Genomic DNA, 21,026 nt, shown 5'->3' with positions numbered 1-21,026 from the left:
TGCTCTTAATAATCGGGCTAGTTCTGCCACTTTGGTTTCTCCTTTCTTTTGCAATTCAGGGTTTCATCCGCGTTTTTCATCTGGTCAGGTTGAATCTTCGGATTGTCCTGGAGTGGATGCGGTGGTGGATCGGTTGCATCGGATTTGGGGACAAGTGGTGGATAATTTGGAATTGTCCCAGGAGAGGACTCAGCAGTTTGCTAACCGTCGTCGTCGTGTTGGTCCCCACCTTCACGTTGGGGACTTGGTGTGGTTGTCTTCCCGTTTTGTCCCTATGAGGGTTTCTTCTCCCAAATTTAAGCCTCGGTTCATCGGTCCTTATAGGATTTTGGAGATTCTTAACCCTGTTTCCTTTCGTTTGGACCTCCCGGCATCTTTCGCTATCCATAATGTGTTCCATCGGTCGTTGTTGCGGAGATATGAGGTACCGGTGGTTCCTTCTACTGAACCTCCTGCTCCTGTGCTGGTGGAGGGTGAATTGGAGTACGTCGTGGAGAAGATCTTGGACTCCCGTATTTCCAGACGGAGACTTCAATATCTGGTTAAATGGAAAGGCTATGGTCAGGAAGATAATTCTTGGGTAACTGCCTCTGATGTTCATGCCTCGGATTTGGTTCGTGCCTTTCATAGGGCTCATCCAGATCGCCCTGGCGGTTCTTGTGAGGGTTCGGTGCCCCCTCCTTAAGGGGAGGGTACTGTTGTGTATCCGCTTTTTGGGCTCCCCTGGTGGTTGCTGGTGGTACTGGTGACTTGTTTGCACTTTGCTTCTTCTGTTCACCTGCTTCCATCAGTGTTTGGGAGTTTCCTATTTAGCCTTGCTCTCCAGTCATTTCCTTGCCGGTCATCATTGTAACCAGAGCCTTCGGTTGCATGTTCCTGCTACTAGTCTGCTGATCAGCTAAGTGGACTTTGTCCTTTTGTTTTGTACCTTTTGTCCAGTTTGCAGTTTTTGTGATTCTCTGTAGCTGGAAGCTCTTGCGGGCTGAAATTGCCACTCCTGTGTCATGAGTTGACACAGTAGTCTTAAAGTAATTTCAGGATGGTTTTTTGAAAGGGTTTTCAGTTGACCGTGAAGTCCTCTTTTGTATCCTTCTGCTATCTAGAAAGTGGACCTCTCTTTGCTAAATCTACTTTCATACTGTGTATGTCTTTTCCTCTTAATTCACCGTTATTACATGTGGGGGGCTGCTATCATCTTTTGGGGTATTTCCCTAGAGGTAAGCCAGGTCTGTTTCTTCCTCTACCAGGCGTAGTTAGTCCTCCGGCTGGCGCGTGGCATATAGGAAGCCGTAGGTATGCTCCCTGGCTACTGTTAGTTGTGTGGTAGATTTAGCTCACGGTCAACTCGAGTTTCCATCACCCGAGAGCTCGTTCGTTACTTATGTGTTTTTTACGTTCCCTTGCCATTGGGAACCACGACAGACAACACTACACAGTACCGCTTGTGACCACTAGAGGGAGCCCAAAAATAGAATTCACAACACACCTCACTCCCACCATTTGGTTTGCAGGGATGATGGTTGGGCACAGGCCTACCTTGACTTCTTTCAGGTCCATTGTATTCTGTGCTTTCTTTACTATATGAATCACGTTTTCTGCCACAGTGTTGGGTATGGTGAACGATGTGGCAATTGCATCCACCATCAGTGTCCCTGACTTGTGTTTCGTGATGACCTATTGATTAAATTATAACCCAGGATAGGACCCTCTGCCATGTTCTGATCACTGGTCACGAGAAAAGGCAACAAAAGCTCGATGGTGTTGCTGTTCTTCGTGGCCCTGAGTTGGAAAATCACTTCCACCCAGCCTATGAAAGGAATTTTGGTCTGGTTGATGGCTTTGCCGTGGAGTTCCACTGGTCCTAAGACTTCCTTTAGTGACCGAAGGTATGTGGCAGGTGGCACCTTCTCCATTCTTCATTAAAAAGGCTCGTTTGGGCTCCTGTGTCCCACAGTGCTTTTACGAGGATTCTATCTAGCTAGCACTAAATATAGCACCTTTCACTGATTAGGCTGATGAGGCTATCTTTACTGACCAAGGAATCCTCCTCCCAGGAGTATGACGTTAGACCTCCGCACTGGTCATTAAGTAACTGATGCCGCTGTTTCTCTTGCAGCTGTTGTAGACAGGAACACATTTGGGAATAGTGCTGACACAGCTGTTTTACCTCATGTTCCGTTCTGGGGGTAGGTGGGATTTGGATTTGTTTCTGGGGCCTCCTCTGTATAGCAGGTACCAGTCGCCCCGCACTGGCAACCTCCTGTCTTAACCCAAATGACCGTGACCATTGGCATTCCTAGGCATAATGTTCTTCCTCACCACATCTTAAACATCTTAAGTGGACACATACCGAACTCTGATTTGATGAACGGCACGCCTCACAAGCCGAGTATCTTCTGTTTTGGAACTCACTCCTGGGTCTGAGAGATACAGATTCTGGCCTGGAATGAATCAACTCTTTCACCTCCATCGGCTCAGCTCGCAGTTCTCCTATTACTTCTTCCCAGTCAGCTCTGGCTGTCCTCCCTTTTGTTAGTGGTTTAAGATTCACTCTCACCGGTGGTACTGGAGGGTCTTCATCATGATCTTTGGACTGGCAACTAGGGGTCTCCAACTTCAGCTGACTCATTTTGTTGGTTTTAGGAGCCGAGCCCTTCATTAACTTCTGTTCGCTCTCTGACTCCAAACTAGCTGCCTCGTTCATTTTTTTCAATTCGTCCAGAATGCCAGGATCTTCTAGGTACTGTTTCAGCTGTAATTTAATATCTTTGCTGATTAAGCCTGTTCCCTTATGATCTCAAGAACTTCTTCTGGACTAGCCCAGCATCAAACTTCTCCTCTGCCCCTACATCTCTGCATGCGAACAACAGTCTATACTGAAGTTCAATCGCTCTGAACAAGAAACTTTGGGGTGATTCATTATTGATCTGTGAGATGTTAGTGAATCGGTGGAACAATTCTGAAGGGCTCCTTTCTTTATAGTGTCCTTTTAAAATCATCTTCAACTGTGGTAGGGTCAATTGACTTTTCATCTCTAGCATACTGTGGAGGTTCAGTCCTGGGCTGATCGCTTTCACCACCCCCTCAATGATCTCATCTGGCTAGTAGCCTTTCAATAATCCTGCATCGATCTCGTGCAACAAGTTCATATAAGACAGTTTCTCGTTCTGCTCACACTCTCCAATCTGTCCCAGGATCTTGAACTCTTTCCTTATGGTGATTTGTGGTGTTGGAGAGTACTGTTTTCCTGATTTATCAAACCCAAGCAGGTTAAAGGATCTGTCAAAGTCTGTCACACGTTCAGAGGGTTGGGTAGATTTCTGCAGGGCTGTTGTTAAGGCTTTGAATTGTTCTTTCAATTCCTGTAGTTCTGTTTTGGAAGGAGATTCCCGCTCTTAGTAATTGGTGCCGCCCCTCCATCTTCCAACTTCAACCCGGATAGAAACTGTGTTAACTCCTGAAGAAACATCCTCATTACATCTTCAGCTTTTTTCTCTCCCAGCTCATCCATCTGTGTATTAATGGCGGCTATAAGTGGTCTGTGGGAGCGTGAAATTCTTCACATGTTAACTGAAGAAGCAGTTCACTGATCCTGTCCATTTGTATTTCTACATCCATTGCTGCTAGTGAGTTTTCTTTAGGACTGGTCCCCTTTAACTGGTGTAGCAGAGTTGAGTTGAGGTGCTGTGCTGCTTTAGGGATGGTCCCCTTTAACTGGTGTAGCAGAGTTGAGTTGAAGTGCTGTGCTGCTTTGGGGCTGTTCCCCTTTAACTGGTGTAGCAGGGTTAAGTTGAGGTTCTATGCTGCTGTATTTTCCAGTCACTTTGCCTCTATTCCCTCTACATGCTAATTCCCGCTCAGAATTCCCCACACGGGCCACCAATGTTACATGTGTGCCGCTAGGTTCAGATAGGGGTGGGACAGGTCTCATGAATTCTTTGGAACTCTGGGGGAACCATTACTCAGGGCGACCATGTAATGTAGCTTCCTCAGGCACAAGATGGATCCCCTTGCTCACACAGATACAATTGATAGAGTCCTCATGAACATGAACAGTGTAGTTTAATGTCACAGCACATTCAGTACAATTAAAGTCTCTGAAGCACAGGCTTCATAAACAGTACAGCTGCTTCTTAGAGGCACATTGAATAACAGTCTATTTTGATAGCACAGTTCAGCACAGATCAAGACTCTTTACAAAAGCACAGCAGTCCACAGCATTCCTTCTAGCATAGTGTAATGGAGGGGGGGAGGGTTTGCTGAGGGAGATTATCCCTGTGACACAATTTATTAAGAGTACTTATCTTCTTGCTCCTGATAGACTTTCTCAACTAGCAGTACAGGGGATAGCCCAGCTCCACTCTGTAATGGAATCCTGTGTCCCTATTATTCACTTGCCGGAACGTTTTAGAGACAGGTCACAGACAAACCACTAATCCCTTCGGCAGCTGCCAGAACAGTCAACAAGTTTCCCACAATCCACCTGGGCCTCTGCTAACCACTCCCTGTCTCCTGTGACTGTGTTAACCCCTCTAGTTGCTGGATGCTTTTGAAGCAACAGCAGTTAACACTACTTCTGCATGTCACACAGGCCCCTTTAATAGCCTTGATGCATAACTCATTTTAAAAGCCAAACCATAGACCCACGAGCACCAGGTTAAAGGATCTGTCAAAGTCTGTCACACGTTCAGAGGGTTGGGTAGATTTCTGCAGGGCTGTTGTTAAGGCTTTGAATTGTTCTTTCAATTCCTGTAGTTCTGTTTTGGAAGGAGATTCCCGCTCTTAGTAATTGGTGCCGCCCCTCCATCTTCCAACTTCAACCCGGATAGAAACTGTGTTAACTCCTGAAGAAACATCCTCATTACATCTTCAGCTTCTTTCTCTCCCAGCTCATCCATCTGTGTATTAATGGCGGCTATAAGTGGTCTGTGGGAGCGTGAAATTCTTCACATGTTAACTGAAGAAGCAGTTCACTGATCCTGTCCATTTGTATTTCTACATCCATTGCTGCTAGTGAGTTTTCTTTAGGACTGGTCCCCTTTAACTGGTGTAGCAGAGTTGAGTTGAGGTGCTGTGCTGCTTTAGGGATGGTCCCCTTTAACTGGTGTAGCAGAGTTGAGTTGAAGTGCTGTGCTGCTTTGGGGCTGTTCCCCTTTAACTGGTGTAGCAGGGTTAAGTTGAGGTTCTATGCTGCTGTATTTTCCAGTCACTTTGCCTCTATTCCCTCTACATGCTAATTCCCGCTCAGAATTCCCCACACGGGCCACCAATGTTACATGTGTGCCGCTAGGTTCAGATAGGGGTGGGACAGGTCTCATGAATTCTTTGGAACTCTGGGGGAACCATTACTCAGGGCGACCATGTAATGTAGCTTCCTCAGGCACAAGATGGATCCCCTTGCTCACACAGATACAATTGATAGAGTCCTCATGAACATGAACAGTGTAGTTTAATGTCACAGCACATTCAGTACAATTAAAGTCTCTGAAGCACAGGCTTCATAAACAGTACAGCTGCTTCTTAGAGGCACATTGAATAACAGTCTATTTTGATAGCACAGTTCAGCACAGATCAAGACTCTTTACAAAAGCACAGCAGTCCACAGCATTCCTTCTAGCATAGTGTAATGGAGGGGGGGAGGGTTTGCTGAGGGAGATTATCCCTGTGACACAATTTATTAAGAGTACTTATCTTCTTGCTCCTGATAGACTTTCTCAACTAGCAGTACAGGGGATAGCCCAGCTCCACTCTGTAATGGAATCCTGTGTCCCTATTATTCACTTGCCTGAACGTTTTAGAGACAGGTCACAGACAAACCACTAATCCCTTCGGCAGCTGCCAGAACAGTCAACAAGTTTCCCACAATCCACCTGGGCCTCTGCTAACCACTCCCTCTCTCCTGTGACTGTGTTAACCCCTCTAGTTGCTGGATGCTTTTGAAGCAACAGCAGTTAACACTACTTCTGCATGTCACACAGGCCCCTTTAATAGCCTTGATGCATAACTCATTTTAAAAGCCAAACCATAGACCCACGAGCACCATTTAGTTTTACAGTCAGTTCTATGCATTCCCTGCAGGTGTGTTTGGGGAAGCGGCTGACTGACGAGAGCCACTACATGTAAAGCTTCAAATGAAAGTTCATTTTCACATATTCTACATCCTTTTTATTCTGCTTTCAAAAACGTAAAGAACAATTTTAATTGTGGTATATGTTTGGTATACCAATAGAAATTTTGACATTAGGAGAAAACACATGTAAAATATACATTTACTCCTTCACGACCAATGACGTATATTTAAGTCATCGGTTGTGTCCTTGCCTTTGGTGAGTGCTCTGACATTGAGCCCACATCTTTCCTCACACTTGATGGCTGATTTAATCAGCCATTGAGTGCCTCTAACAGTGCCTCTAACCTCTAAAGTGGTTCCACCCGGCGCAGTTAAACAGTTAATTGCCAATGTCAATCACTGACAGCAGCATTTAACACCCGCGACTGAAAGTGCATCATTGGTCTCATCTTTTGGCGTCTCTGTCACATGTCTCAGGGGGCCAGTGGGTTGTCATGACAGTCGAGTGTTTGCTGAAGACCCCTGTGCCTGTCATCGCGATCCTCCTGTGAACACTGGCACGTGGCCAGCATTCATTGGAGATCGTGAATTTTGGAAGCGATCAGACGATCTCATCTTCATGTCCCCTAACGAGACTATTGACATCAGCTAAGCAAAGCCCACAAGAATCTAATCAATCTAAGTAGTGGTAAGCAAGATCAGATTTCATAAATAAAATTTAACTTTTAATATTCAAGATTAAAATATGGCTGGCCAATACCTCACAATGACATACACAGACACTAAAGTGAAAGAGTAAACCAGTGCTCAATTTAAAAATGGTTGGATCTTACCATTAGAAGTTTTAAGTCAGCAAAAACATCATGAAGGAGAGAGAAAAGGGAAATAAAGTCATAGAGGTAAAACTACGCTCCCTGTCATATTTTAGTCTTAAATATTAAAAGGGCGCAAAAAAAATCCCTCACCCAGCCCCAGATCCTGAAAAATGAGAACCTTACAGGTCTCGGAAAACGGCAACAAACGCAAAAACTTTTTTTTCATACAAATTTTGGATTTTTAAAAAAATAAAAAATAAACTATAAATGTTAGGTATCTTTGAATCTGGAATTATATTGCCAAGTCAGTTTTACCATATAATGAACATGAAAAACAAAAATAAAAAAACAATTGTGGAATTGTACTTTTTTTGAAATTTCAGTGCACTTGGATTTTTTTATTTCCGTTTTCCAGTACACTATATGGTAAAATTAATGGTGTTATTCAAAAGAACATCTCGTCCCACAAAAACAAACCCTCGTACGGCTGTATCAATAGAAAAGTTAAAAAAATGGATGGCTCTAGGAAGAAGGAGACGAAAGCGAAAAATGCCAAAAATGCCCGATGGTGAAGGGGTAAATATGCTATATGTATTTGTAATTTAAAGGGGTTGCTCACTTTGGAAATCGCTTTTTGCTTTCAGGGCTTATTGAAAATAAGCTAAGGACCCCAGAGCTCACATGTGATTACAGCTAACCAGGCCGCAAGTGTTCAACTCTCCTGTAATGTCAGCACCAGGAAAATGAATTATTACATCATGTCTTTATAACTCAATTGCCTGTAACATTCAAATGCATACTGCATCCTCCAGAGACAGAAATTGTTCTACTCTTCACTTTAAGTAGGTGACAGAAGTCCCAAGTGAGGGCTTTCCTCTGTCATCAGGTAATATGGTAACAAGTATTTTAAGGGATATTTTTTAAATTAAGTCATCCTCTTTAACCCTTTCCTGACCTATGATGTCATATTACATCCTACATTGGATCCCAATGTATAGAGCAGACTAAGCACCTGACTGTGTTAACCAGCAAATGCTGGCTGTGTTAACCTTATAAATGCCGCTGTCAATGACTGACGCTGTTGTCAGTGACGCAATGACGCAATTGCCAATGCGTTTTTGTGTTTGACTTTGTCAAGGCAGTCAGGAGTCTTCTGAAGGCAAAGCAAATGAAGGTATCCAGCTATTTGGATATCAAACGTCACCAATCTTTCATTATAGCTGAAGTCCACAAGGGTTTCATCTTAGTCTTTAAAGGAGAACATAATTCTCTTAAAATGCTGCAATTACAGTATATCAAGCCGCCTGACGAATTCTTGGATGAAACGTGTGTTGGGGCTTGCGGGCCAGGACATATGTACTCTACCCTAATTTAATGACATACCATCTAGATGTAAGTATTTACTTATCTTGTCTTTTTCACTAAATCATTTAGTAAAAGTCATAGCACTATGCTCCCTGACTAGGGGTATTTATGGTAGGATCTTCACCTGCTTTTTTTAAAAATATATTTTTCTTACACTGTATATATTGTACATGTGTACTGACACCACTCTCAGGAATACTCTGTTTTTGGTATATATACTGTATATATGTTTTTTCATATTTATATATTTTTAATTATGTCTAAATAAACTGTAATTTTATATGACACCTATTTTGCACTCTTTTTTTTCTCGTGTTAGTCTACAAATTACAGTATATTGTATTACAGTATATTGTAGGCTCAAGTCCCCTACGGCAACAAACAAAAAGGCAGTAAAAGTTTACAATAACAGTGTTTCTTTATTTTTAATGGAGGGTGCTGTGATGTTACTGCTATTAAGACCCGCGGTAGTGACATAGAATAAGGGTGATTCTGTAATTTTTACCCATACTAAGGGTAAGTTCACACAGGGCGTTTTCCACCCATTGACTTGAATGGATGGTGAAAAAATGCTGCAAATACGCAGGTTGACTTTTCTTGCAGCGTATTTGCTGCAGGAAAGTCAAGGAGAACAGGATGTGATGTCACATTCGGCTTTGCTACATCTAGATGGCAGGATGCATGATGCGTCCATACAGCCTGTCATCCAGCAGAGAGGACCCGAATCCCATTCACATGAATTGGGGGCCCGACAATACAGTGTTTGACACGCTGTCATATGCATGACAGCATGGCAAACACCGCTTCTGATCGGCGGGGAAATCCTCCCCTCCGGTCAGAGAGCCACGGGTCCCACGCTCTCAGAAGACGGCGGGAGCACTCAGATGTGATTGGAGGTGTAAACTCACCTCCGATCACTGGTGTCAGCTGATGGGACTACTGATCCCATCATCTGACACCTACAGCCGCTAATTACAGTGAGAGCAGGAGCGGCAGATGGGAGTTTTCATCTGCTGCTCCTGCGCTATAAATAAATAATTTTTTTTTAAAACTGCGTGGGTTCCCCCCTAATTTTGATAACCAGCCAGACAAAACTCACAGCTGGGGGCTGCAACCTCCAGCTGTCAGCTTCAGCAAAGCTAGTTATCAAGAATAGAGGGGTCCTCATGCTTTTTTTAAAATTATTTAAATAAATAATTTAAAAAAACGGCGTGGGGTCCCCCCCATTTTTGACAACCAGCCTTGCTAAAGCTCACAGCTGGGGGCTGGTATTCACAGGTTGGTAAGTGGCCATAGATATGGGCCCCCAGCCTAAAAATAGCAGCCCGCAGCTGCCCAGAAAAGGCGCATCTATTAGATGTGCCAATTCTGGCGCTTTGCCCAGCTGTTCCCACTTGCTCTGTAGCCTGGCAAGCAGGGTAATGAGGGGTTAATGTCACCTTGCTATTGTAAGGTGACATTAAGCCGGCTTAGTAATGGAGAGGCTTCAATAAGACACCTATCCATTACTAATCCTATAGTAATTAAAGGGTTAAATAAACACATACACATGCAGATAAGTCTTTTAATGAAATAAAACACCACACAGTTTTGCAATCTTTTTATTGTTCTGCCATTCCAAAGCGAAGCCATCGATCTTCTGTAATAAAAATAAAATAAAAAAAGAAAGTCGAAGTCCAATATACCAAGTGTCCTACGATGTATCTGGGGGGAGATAAAGCTTAGAACCGGGAGCGATGCTAATGTGACCGCTCCCGGCTGTAAGTGACTGGGGAATGAATGAGACGCAGCAGGCGCAGGCTCAGTAACTAGCGGTGACGTCACCGAGCCTGCGCTCCCTCACTGCCTGACCTGAGGTTACCTCTGGATCATGGGAAAATGCCAGGGAAGAGGATACCGCAGGTAATGTATCGATCTATTCTATCTATTCTATCTATCTATTCTATCTGTTCTATCTATACATTCTATCTATTCTACCAATCTATCTATTCATTCTATCTATTCTATCTATCTATTCTATCAATATATCTATTCATTCTATCTATTCTATCGTTCTATCTATTCTATCTATTCATTCTATCTACAGGAAGATGTGTTTTTTTTCTCTGTGTGCACGCAACTTTATTGGCATGCACAAAGAGAAAAAAAAGCATGAAAAAAACGCACCAAAACGTGCCAAAAACGCACCATAAACGCACCTAAACATGCGTTTTTGGCACATCTTCTTTCCTGACAAGATGATCATGTTTTGCTGCAGAAAAAATCGCCCTGTGTGAACTTACCCTAAGCATTTAGGAAAAAAAAAATTAACAATGGAAAACCCGTCTAACCTGTATAGGCTAACACTACACTGGTTAGGAAATATTAGGTTTATGTACTTTTACTTTACTTAACATCATGTGTTTTACTTATGTCATCTTCTCATCCTATAATATCAGCACATTTATTGGGCAGGCAGCTCCTACTGTTCCTAGCAGCATATCACACCCTACAAATGTGCTTGGTATATTCAGTAACATCAGCATTTTATTTTTCCTAGTATCCAAACAGCAATCCTTGTTTTGATGCTTGTCCCCACAAGTAGGCACTAAATCCTCTCTCCGGCCTACAGTGTACAGTGTCATTTTACATGAAAGTGCACCTGTTAAACTTCTTTTCCACCTGTGTTCACACCTAGATGTAATCCTCTCTTGCTAAGGTTTATTGTTTATTATCCACTAGGCAGAAAAGCAAGAAGCAGAAACCTTTTCTATATCTTTTACTATAAATTAAAGCAGCCATCTGGATATGCTTTACTGACTTCTATTGGAGAGTTTAACCGCACACTGTGATCTGTTCGAAGGTCATAGAGCATGAAGGGGTAGAAGGTGAGCTGTGACCATTAAATATTGTGTATGGTGGATCCTATGTTATTTAGATTTTACCTATTAGAGTATGTGCATGCAATATATACTGTATCTGCAGAGTCTTTCAAGCAGATGACACTTTAGTAGAACACAGTCGGTGTTTTTTTACTGAGACATCTTCTTTGGCATCTTTCAGGTCATTTTCTTGGCTTTCATTGTGTAGTTTATATAAACTACTGAGTGGTTTCCAAAGGGAATCCGCCTGTAGCGTGGCTAGGTGACTTGGTTTTGCTACTTTTTATCTTTAGAAGCCTGAAGCAGTTAAAATAAACTAAAAAAGATGAAACATATTCACAACAAGTCATTTTGACGATATTGATACGTTTTAGCATTTTTTAGTGCTTCACTTTTTCAGGCGGGTTCCAGGAGGAGTCCTCCTGAAAAAGACATTGTGTACAAATAGCCTTATTGTAATTCTACCTATGATGGTAATAGGATGAATACTGAAAACTGGTCTCTTACAAAGCAGTGAGTGTCAGACTACTGTGATAGTTAGTGGTCAGAGTGAAAACTGCAAGATATTTGGAAGTTTTTACTAATTATGACTGCATGGAAACAACATGCCTATAAGTTAATGACAGTATGACAAAAGAAGAGTATTGCAAGAAGAAGAGATGGTAACAAGTAAATGTTCAGGTTCAATTACATGAGAGGGTGCATATTTAGAGGTATCACGAGGATCAGAGGACCTGGATAGGTTATCAGCCCTGCGGATTTTCTCAGCTGGATGCGTGTGAGAATGAAGTCAATCATGAGAAGAAGAGAGACGATCAAGCTTATTAGGGATTAAGCCTATGGCGGACTGAAGATATTCAGTATAGATGGTCACTGGGTATTTAACTTCTTCAAGAATGTGTCGCCATTCATCTAGAGCTAATTTCATGGCTTACTGTCACAAATAGAATAGTTCTGTTCTACTGTAAATTAAGTTATTGGAGAAGAATCAACATGAACCCAGATGATTCTTGATCCAAAGGAATTTTGTGAGAGAACTTCTCTTACATCAATAGCAGACAAGGAAAAATGACCCGTTGATGTCAGGATGGTGAAATACCTAAGCATTGAAAAAACAAGATTTAAGTTCTTGGGAGGTTGGAACAGTGAAGTCTTACCAGTGGCGAGAATTAGCGCCCTTCCAAGTTAAGGCCGTAAGAGAAGCATTTTCTTGTAAGTCATTTTTAATGAACTGACACTAATAGTTTGCAATAATGAGGAATCTTTGGAGAGCCTTGAGGTCAACGGGTTATGGCCAAACATAACAGAAACTTTATCTGAATCCATTTGAAGACCTCCAGATAAGATAATATATCTGAGAAAGGACAGTTCATAACACTCAAATAGACATTTCTCCAGCTTGGCATGAAGAAGGTTTTAGCGCAGTCTCTTCAGTACGTAGCAGACATGAAGATGATGTGAGTCTAGACCTCTGGAGAAGATCAGACTGTCATCTAGATAGACAATGATGTACTGATAGAAGACATCATGAAAAATCGCATTAACAAAATGCTGGAACACAGCTGATGCATTGTATATTCTGAAAGGCATTACAAGTTACTCATAGTGACCATGATGGGTGTTGAATATGGTTTTCCATTCATCACACACTTTATGGCTAACGATTATAATTTTGACCTTTATTCTTGTCAAATAATTCAGAGATTAAATGGATAACAGTCTTTTAGCTTGATGTTATCACCCAGATCTTTTTTTTTTATTTTTTTACAAAGAGCCCTGAATTACCCAAAGACGAAGATTTTTGGATGGAACCTTTTCCATACTCTCTGTAGACAAACATCACCTTAGTCTTAGGGAGATATAGAGGGTAAATTCTCCCTATGGATGATTCAACACCTGGAGGAAGGGGAATAGCACAGTCAAATGGCCAGTGTTGAGGCAGTGTCTCAGAGTTCTTCTTCCAAAAGACATCTGCATAGTTCTGATATGAAGCAGGAAAATAGACGTCAATGAAGGCAGAGCAGGGTTTCAGAGAAGGTGGTTGAGGGGGAGCTTTGAGGCAATTATGAAAGCAAAATTATCCCGACTGGGATATCTGGTCAGTTGACCAGTCAATGACTGGAGCATGTAACCATTGAAGTTCCAAAAGCGCTGATGTGTCATAAAGTGGCAAAATAAAAATAAAAATGTTTATCAATGTATAGACTCACCTTCAGTCCAGAACTGGATATGACCACCAGGAAATGTTTGTTTAGATCAGTTTCACAGGAATCCACAAAGAAACAGAGGGATTTTTTTTCACTTGTTAGCAAAAGAGATGTTAAGTCAATAAAAGTCTCTGAAGCTCTAGAATCAATGAAAGCTTGATATAGACATATAAAATAGACACAACCAGTTTGTCTTTAGCAGAGGATAGAGATAATTCCAAGGCAATCCCTTCTTATTTCACTAGGGTCTTAAGTTTCCTTTTTTGGCCTTGAGTTTGGAATAGTTTATGTGAGAATGATCCTGTTCACCACAATATAGACAAACTCCTTCAGTAAGTCTATCGCTACTTCAGTCCAATTTGCTTTGGTTCCTATACAGCCTTTGTGGGCAGATATTTGGAAAATGCTCTGGATTGTGTGACATGGGAATCTTGAGCTTTCTCCCTTGGCTCTGGAGATAAGACAGAAAAGTACCAGCATCATACTTTGTGAAGAAGTTTGAGGGGTGGGGTATTATGGGGGGCAATTATACTGTGTGGAGGGCTGTTGGGTCATCATAACGTGTTTGGGGCAGTTGGTGCCAAATTATTGTGTGGGGTACCGTAGGATCATCATACTGTATGTAGGGGGCTCTGGGGCCATCATTCTATGTAGGGGCCGTGGGGCATCACGCTGTGTGGAATCACTGTTGAGGCTACATAATCTATGTGAAGCACTGTAGGAGCATCATACTGTGTTGGCTGAGAGTGGGGGCATTATACTGTGTAGGGGAACTAGTGGGGCATTATACTTTGTTGGGGCAGTGAGAGCATAATATTGTGCTGGGTTACACTGTGGGAGAATCATACTTTGCTGGGGACATTATGGGGACATCATATTTTGTTTGTGGGGGTACTGAGGAGGCAAATTATGTAAGACAATTCAATATGGGGGTATTATACTATGTGTTTAAATACTGTGTGAGTAGACTTCATATCCTTTATATATACTAGTATTATGCTTCATAAATTGGCCCTGAAATTTGCTTCTCTGCAAACCAGCTCCTGTTTGTTTGGTATTTTCCATTTAGGCATTCCTATTAGTTTCATGTTATTTAATAGACTGTTCTTTTATGTAATTTTTAATTATTTTACCCAATAAAGATTTATATTTACATTACTGTTAATTAGAGATGATCAAAATCTATTTAATGCAAATCAGTTTTGAGTAAAATTTTATCAAATTCACAGGTCCCAGTGAATTTTAACAAAGGACCCTGTATATAGCAATCATGGGTTTACAATATGTATGTAAAAATATGTAATTTATTCTGTTTCCCCCTCTGTCCACTTGGCGATTGTCATGTCTCCTTTCTACTGCCCTCCTTTGTGTAGATAGTACATACAGTACTTATTTATAGTGTGATTATTGATACTATATTGGTGTAATTATAAAATAAACATTATATACTTTTATACATAACTATGTTGTTATGGATGTTTTTGCTCCGCTTTTTTGTATTGATCCTTGCTTGGAGCTGTCCTGTTGTGTTGGCACCCGTTGGGTGCTTGGGGAGAGCTAGTGCGACCTGCTCTCTCTTATCATCTACTTTGGTGCTTCATGATTTTGCTATTAAATATAGTGAGATTTTGTTGCAACTCACAGCTCAACAATAAAGACAGGAAGAGAAAGTCCTAATAATTAGACAAATACTCGATTCAGCAGTATGCTTAATAACTGTGGCAGTGAAAGTGAGAGCAGTAGGCTGGAAATAATATAGAAATTTAATTGATAGGGGGGAAGAGATTGGAGAGGTACTAGCAGCAGCAATGCTAGCCATACAATTTAGTGCCAGACTAACAGAATTACAATGAAACATGCAATAGTTTTTTACAGAAAAAAAATTGAAATCCGTGTCAGAGATTATGTTTGTTTGTCCCATGTGACTGTATGGAGTTTTTGCATTTCTCGTGCAGTCATTATGAAGGCAGAATAATAGATTTTTTTTTTAAATAGAAAATAAAATTCCCCAAAATCCAAACATTTAACTGCAACTCGCACAAAATGTGCATGCTGCATACAATTTTTTTTTGCACTTTTTTCTAGTCAAATTTTACAACCTTACCTGCCACACTAAAACAGCACCTCGTTGCATTTGCTGGCTTTTTGGGCATGTATTTATATTTTTTATTATGCCATTTTAAGGAAAGGGGTTGAATTAGAATTTTGTTGAAAAAAATGTAGACATTTACCTGTGTACGTTTGTTTTTGTACACCTGTTTTACTAGTCCAATTTGACAACCATAACCTACACACCTATGCTGACTTGTGCCCCTAAATACCGTGGATGGAGTCGCGATCCACCCGCAGCTGTTAACTAGTTAAATGCCGTTGTCAATCTCTGACAGCGGCATTTAACTGGCACAAACCGGATGTGTGTCTTAGAGCCACCCATCAGTGCCCGTGTCACAGAACGCTGATGGGTTGGCATGACAACACGGGGTTTGCAGGAGACTCCTGTGATTGTCATTACTGAACTGCCCAGTGGCTGGCACTCATAGCATATTAGCCCTGCTATGTGTAGCACAAGTGAGCAGACTATTGAAGCAAGTGAAAAAAAAGTTTTTAAAATATTAAAAAATATATAAAAGTTCAAATCATCCCACTTTTGCCCCATTCAAAATAAAAAAATACACATATTTGGTAACTCCACATTCAGAATCGCCCGATCTATCACCAGGGGCCATCTCTACTGCAGACGAAGACTGAAAGGTCCGATGGGACGGCTCCGGTGAAGATGGCAGAGCCACGGGAAGCAGGTGAGCAGGGTGGCAAAACGGCCAGGTGGGGAGTTTTTACTCACCGCAGTGCCCATTGGTAGTCCACCGGTAACTGCGACTGCCATGATGCCTCGCAGGGCTGCTTCCAGTGTCTTTTGCATGCCTGCAGGTTCCCATCGGGGCATCACCAAGCCTTCATCTTCTTTGTAGTCCTCGGCCTCCACAGGTGGCTGGTGCGGCCATCAGAACAAGGGCAGCTCCTCCAATTCTTCGGACCACCAGAATTCGAACTTCAGGCCCACCTCCGCCCGGGTCTTGGACAATCTCCAATCCTGGTGGCCGCCGTCGCGGAAAGACATACTGTTCCTCTCCATGTCAGCCGGCAAAGGCGTCTCCTTCACAGGTACACTGTCGGGTTCCTTTGGGTGCCACCCATTCATGGGTGGGGTCAACTTCTGCTGCTCCACCCGTTTCTCCTGGTTAGGTTGGGAGGTCAGCAGCTCCTTTCTCAGTTTTCGTGCCAACGGCCGCCATCTTTTCAGCAGCGGTCAGCTCCATCTTTGAGTCCACAACATCCGCAATCTGCAATCCTGTCACGGCGGGCAACACATCACAAGTCCCAATTTCACAGTCACAAATTTCAGGATCGCTGTCAGCCGACAGCTCCATCTTCTCTAGTTCGGCAATCAAATCATACATCTCAGGCTCAGAGTCACAAACTTCGGTCATCACTTCCATTGTTACCGATGCACACATTCCCAAAAGTCCTTTATCCTGTGGTCTTGCAATTACAATGCTGCGGAAGTCCATCCTGACGACTACGCCAAGTGTAGCAAGGGCAACCATGGTGGTAGCCCTGACCGTCCTCACCCACTAAACACAGTCCAAAGACATCCCAGCCCCTTGCACATGCAATACAGGGCTGACACAGCCTTGTCACCAAGATTTACCTTCTCTTCTTTGGTTACCGTAGTCCAGGCATTGAGAGTCCGGGAATGCAGCTGTACTCCAACAGGGAAAATAACTTTTATTGAACATGGATGAAAGGTGGACAAAAGACAACAGAGTAAAGTACTGCAGCTGAGATAAGTCCTGAAAGGCAGTGGCCGTATCTTATATCAGCCAAAACTGCTGACAGGTTCCCTTTAAAAGCGCAGACTGCGTATGTGCAGGGGCGCGTGTACGCAGCGTTCATTACCTGAACAGCACACGTCCCGATCGATACTGGCAAGTGTGTGCCCGTCGTCACTGGCGTATGATGTCAGTGTCATGCGCCGCATATGATGGGTGCACACATTCACTGCCGGCCTCTGCTATGTGGGCGGCCATTTTACTATGTGCGCACATACCTGCAGAGGAGGAGGATGCCGACAGGAGCACAGGAAGGTAAGAGGAATGTTTTTTTATCTTCTCTCTCTCTCATGGGGGGGCAGGATGGATACACATACGTAGCCCAGGATGGATACACATAGGGGGGACCAGGATGGATACACATACGGGGGGCCAGGATGGATACACATACGGGGGGCCAGAATGGATACACATACGGGGACCAGGATGGATACACATAAGGGGGTCCAGGATGGATACACATGGGGGGCAGGATGCATACATATATGGGGGGCCAGGATGAATACACATGGGGGCCAGGAAGGATACACATACGGGTGGGCCAGGATGGATACACATATGGGGACGAGAATGGATCCACATACGGGGGGCCAAGATGGATACACATGGGGGCAGGATGGATACACATACGGGGGTCCAGGATGGATACACATACGGGGGGCCAGGATGGATACACATATGGGGGCCAGGATGGATACACATACGGGGCCCAGGATGGATACACATACGGGGGCCAGGATTGATATACATATGGGGTCCAGGATGGATACACTTGGGGGCAGGATGGATACACATACGGGGGGCCAGGATGGATACATATACGAGGGGCCAGGATGGATACACATATGGGGTCCAGGATGGATGCACATGGGGACAGGGGCAGGACAAGGGGCTAGGATGGATACACATGGGGGCAGGATGGATACAAATATGGGGTGCCAGGATGGATAAACATGGGTGGCAGGATGGATACACATGGGTGGCAGGATGGATACACATGGAGAGCCAGGATGGATACACATGGGTGACAGGATGGATACACATGGGTGGCAGGATGGATACACATGGGTGGCAGGATAGATACACGTGGAGGGCCAGGATGTATACACATGGGGGCCAAGATAGATACACATGGGGGCCAGGATGGATACACATGGGGGCTAGGATAAATACATATGGGGGGCAGGACAAGGGGCCAGATGGATACATATGGGGGCCAGGATGGAGATATGGGGGCCAGGATGGATATATGCGGGGGAAGGACTAGGGACCAGGATTGGTACATATGGGGGGGCCAGGATAGATATACGGGGTGGCAGGACAAGAGTCCAGGATGGATATACGGGGTGCCAAGATGGATATATGGGGGAGCCAGGATGCATATATATGGGGGGCCAGGATGGATTTATGAGGGCAGGACAAGGGACCAGTATGCATATATATGGGGGGCAGGATGCATATATAAGGCGGGCCAGGATGCATATATGGGGCACCTATGATGGATATATGGGGGTGGGATGGATATATGGAGGGGGGCAGGATGGATATATAGGAGGGGGCCATAATGCATATATGGGGTCCAGGATGGATATATAGGAGAGGGGCAGGACAAGGGACCAGGATGGATAAATGGGGAGCCAGGATGCATATATATGATACAGCCATGATGCATATATATGAGGGGCCAAGATGGATTTATGGGGAGGGGCCAGGATGGATATATATGGGGGGGCAGGTTGCATATATGTGGGGCCAGGATGGATATATGGGGGGGCCAGGACAATGGACCAGGAAGGATACAGTTCTGTCAAAAAATAAGAGATCACTGCAAAATTGTCAGTTTGTCTGATTTTTCTCTTTATAGGTATATTTTTGAGTAAAATGTAAATTGTTCTTTTATTCTATAAACTTCTGACAACATGTCTCCGAATTTCCAAGCAATAAATGTTGCATCTTTTTTCTGAAAAGGAGAAATGGTCAAAATTATAAAAACAGTGCTTTTAGACCTCAAATAATAATAATCTTTATATAGCGCTAACATATTCCGCAGCGCTTTACAGGTTGCACACATTATCGTCGCTGTCCCCGTTTGGGCTCACATTCTAAATTCCCTATCAGTATGTCTTTGGAATGTGGGAGGAAGCCAGAGTACCCGGAGGAAACCCACGCAAACACAGAGAGAACATACAAACTCTTTGCAGATGTTGTCCTTAAGTGGGGCTTGAACCCAGGACTCCAGCGCTGCAAGGCTGCTGTGCTATCCACTGCGCCACCGTGCTGCCCATAATACAAAGAAAACACGTTCATAATCATTTAGAAACAACAATACTAATGTTTTAACTCAGGATTGGAAGAGTTCAGAACTCAATATTTTGTGATATAACCATGGTTTTTAATCACAGCTTTCATGCATCTTGGCATGCTTTCCACCAGTCTTTCACACATTCCAGAGGTTTTCAATGGGGTTCAGGTCTTGAGATTAGGCTGCCCATGACAGGGTTTTGATGTGGTGGTCTCTTAATGTTTGCAAGAGCTATATATGGGGTCCAGGAGATATACTGTATATATCGTGGGGCAGGACAAGGGACATATGAGGGCCAGTATGTATAGCTGGGGAATCTGGATGGATATCTGGGGGCCAGGCTGAACAAGGGACATAGGGGGCCAGGCTGGGCCATATTATAAAATAAAGGGGGTTACGCTGCGGCATATTATAAAGTATAGGGGGCAAGGCTGGGCAAGATTATTAAATAAAAGCGGGCCAGGATGAGGGACTTAATTACAGTTCGGGGGCCAGAATGAGGAACGTGCTATATTAGTTTATGGTGACAAGTGGGGAACATAATTTCTTTAGGGTCCAATTGGAACATTATTACTACTGTAATATAATTTACTTTTAAGAAAATGGTTTTCCATGGAGGGAACAAAAGGGAGGTCCTGTTACTCTCGCTTTTCTTCTTCATCTGACGTAGTGTAGGAGTCAGGGAAAAAGTGAGGAAAGTGCTCTGGAAGTGATCAGCTATTGATGACTGTGTGTTATTTTTTGCAGAGACGAGTCCTGGCTGGAAGAAGTGACGGCGGTCTGTGCTGATTGAAGAAGAAAAGCGAAGATGAAGGACTTCAACTACAGACGTCACTGGTGAGTCAGTGTATTACATGTACACACACACACTATACACTATATACTGTGCACAGAGCTCCTGTGTATAATGTCACTGGTGATCACTGTATTACCTGTACATTATATGCTATATACAGAGGTCCTGTGTATAATGTCACTAGTGATCACTGTATTACCTGTACACTGACACTATATACAGATCTCCTGTGTATAATGTCACTGGTGATCCCTGTATAACCTGTACACTGACACTATATACGGAGCTCCTATGTATAATGTCACTGGTGATCACTGTATTATCTGTACACTGACACTACACTGACACTATATACAGATCTCCTGTGTATAATGTCACTGGTGATTCCTGTATTACCTATACACTTACATTATATACAGAGCTCCTGTGTATAATGACACTGGTGATCACTGTATTACCTGTACACTATACACTATTTACAGATCTCCTGTGTATAATGTCACTGGTGATCACTATATTACCTGTATATTACCTGTACACTGACACTATATACAGAGATCCATATTTAGCAAGCTTTGCTCATGGTAATTTTTCAATCGCTCCTGTGTTTTGTGTTTTTTTTTCTCTGCTTTTGGTCTCTGATTCAAAGTGTTCAAAGCTATCTTTTTTTTTCCTTTTCCCCACTGTTTTATGGCCTTGCTCCGCATTGGTTGTTTACCC

The 21,026-nt window shown here is 43.2% G+C and overlaps 1 long non-coding RNA gene across 1 annotated transcript; it reads left to right on the top strand.

The window, feature by feature from the left end:
• Positions 1-15,708: 15,708 nt before the first annotated feature.
• Positions 15,709-20,348, top strand: LOC143778950 (uncharacterized). Its single transcript, XR_013216494.1, has 3 exons — positions 15,709-16,116; positions 16,247-16,480; positions 20,258-20,348. It is a non-coding gene; the product is annotated as an uncharacterized LOC143778950 (long non-coding RNA).
• Positions 20,349-21,026: the final 678 nt, after the last annotated feature.

Source organism: Ranitomeya variabilis, chromosome 1 (assembly GCF_051348905.1).
Source record: "Ranitomeya variabilis isolate aRanVar5 chromosome 1, aRanVar5.hap1, whole genome shotgun sequence".
Classification (NCBI taxonomy): domain Eukaryota; kingdom Metazoa; phylum Chordata; class Amphibia; order Anura; family Dendrobatidae; genus Ranitomeya; species Ranitomeya variabilis.
Note: the sequence above shows the minus strand (reverse complement) of the source record. Positions and strands in the feature narration are given on the sequence as shown.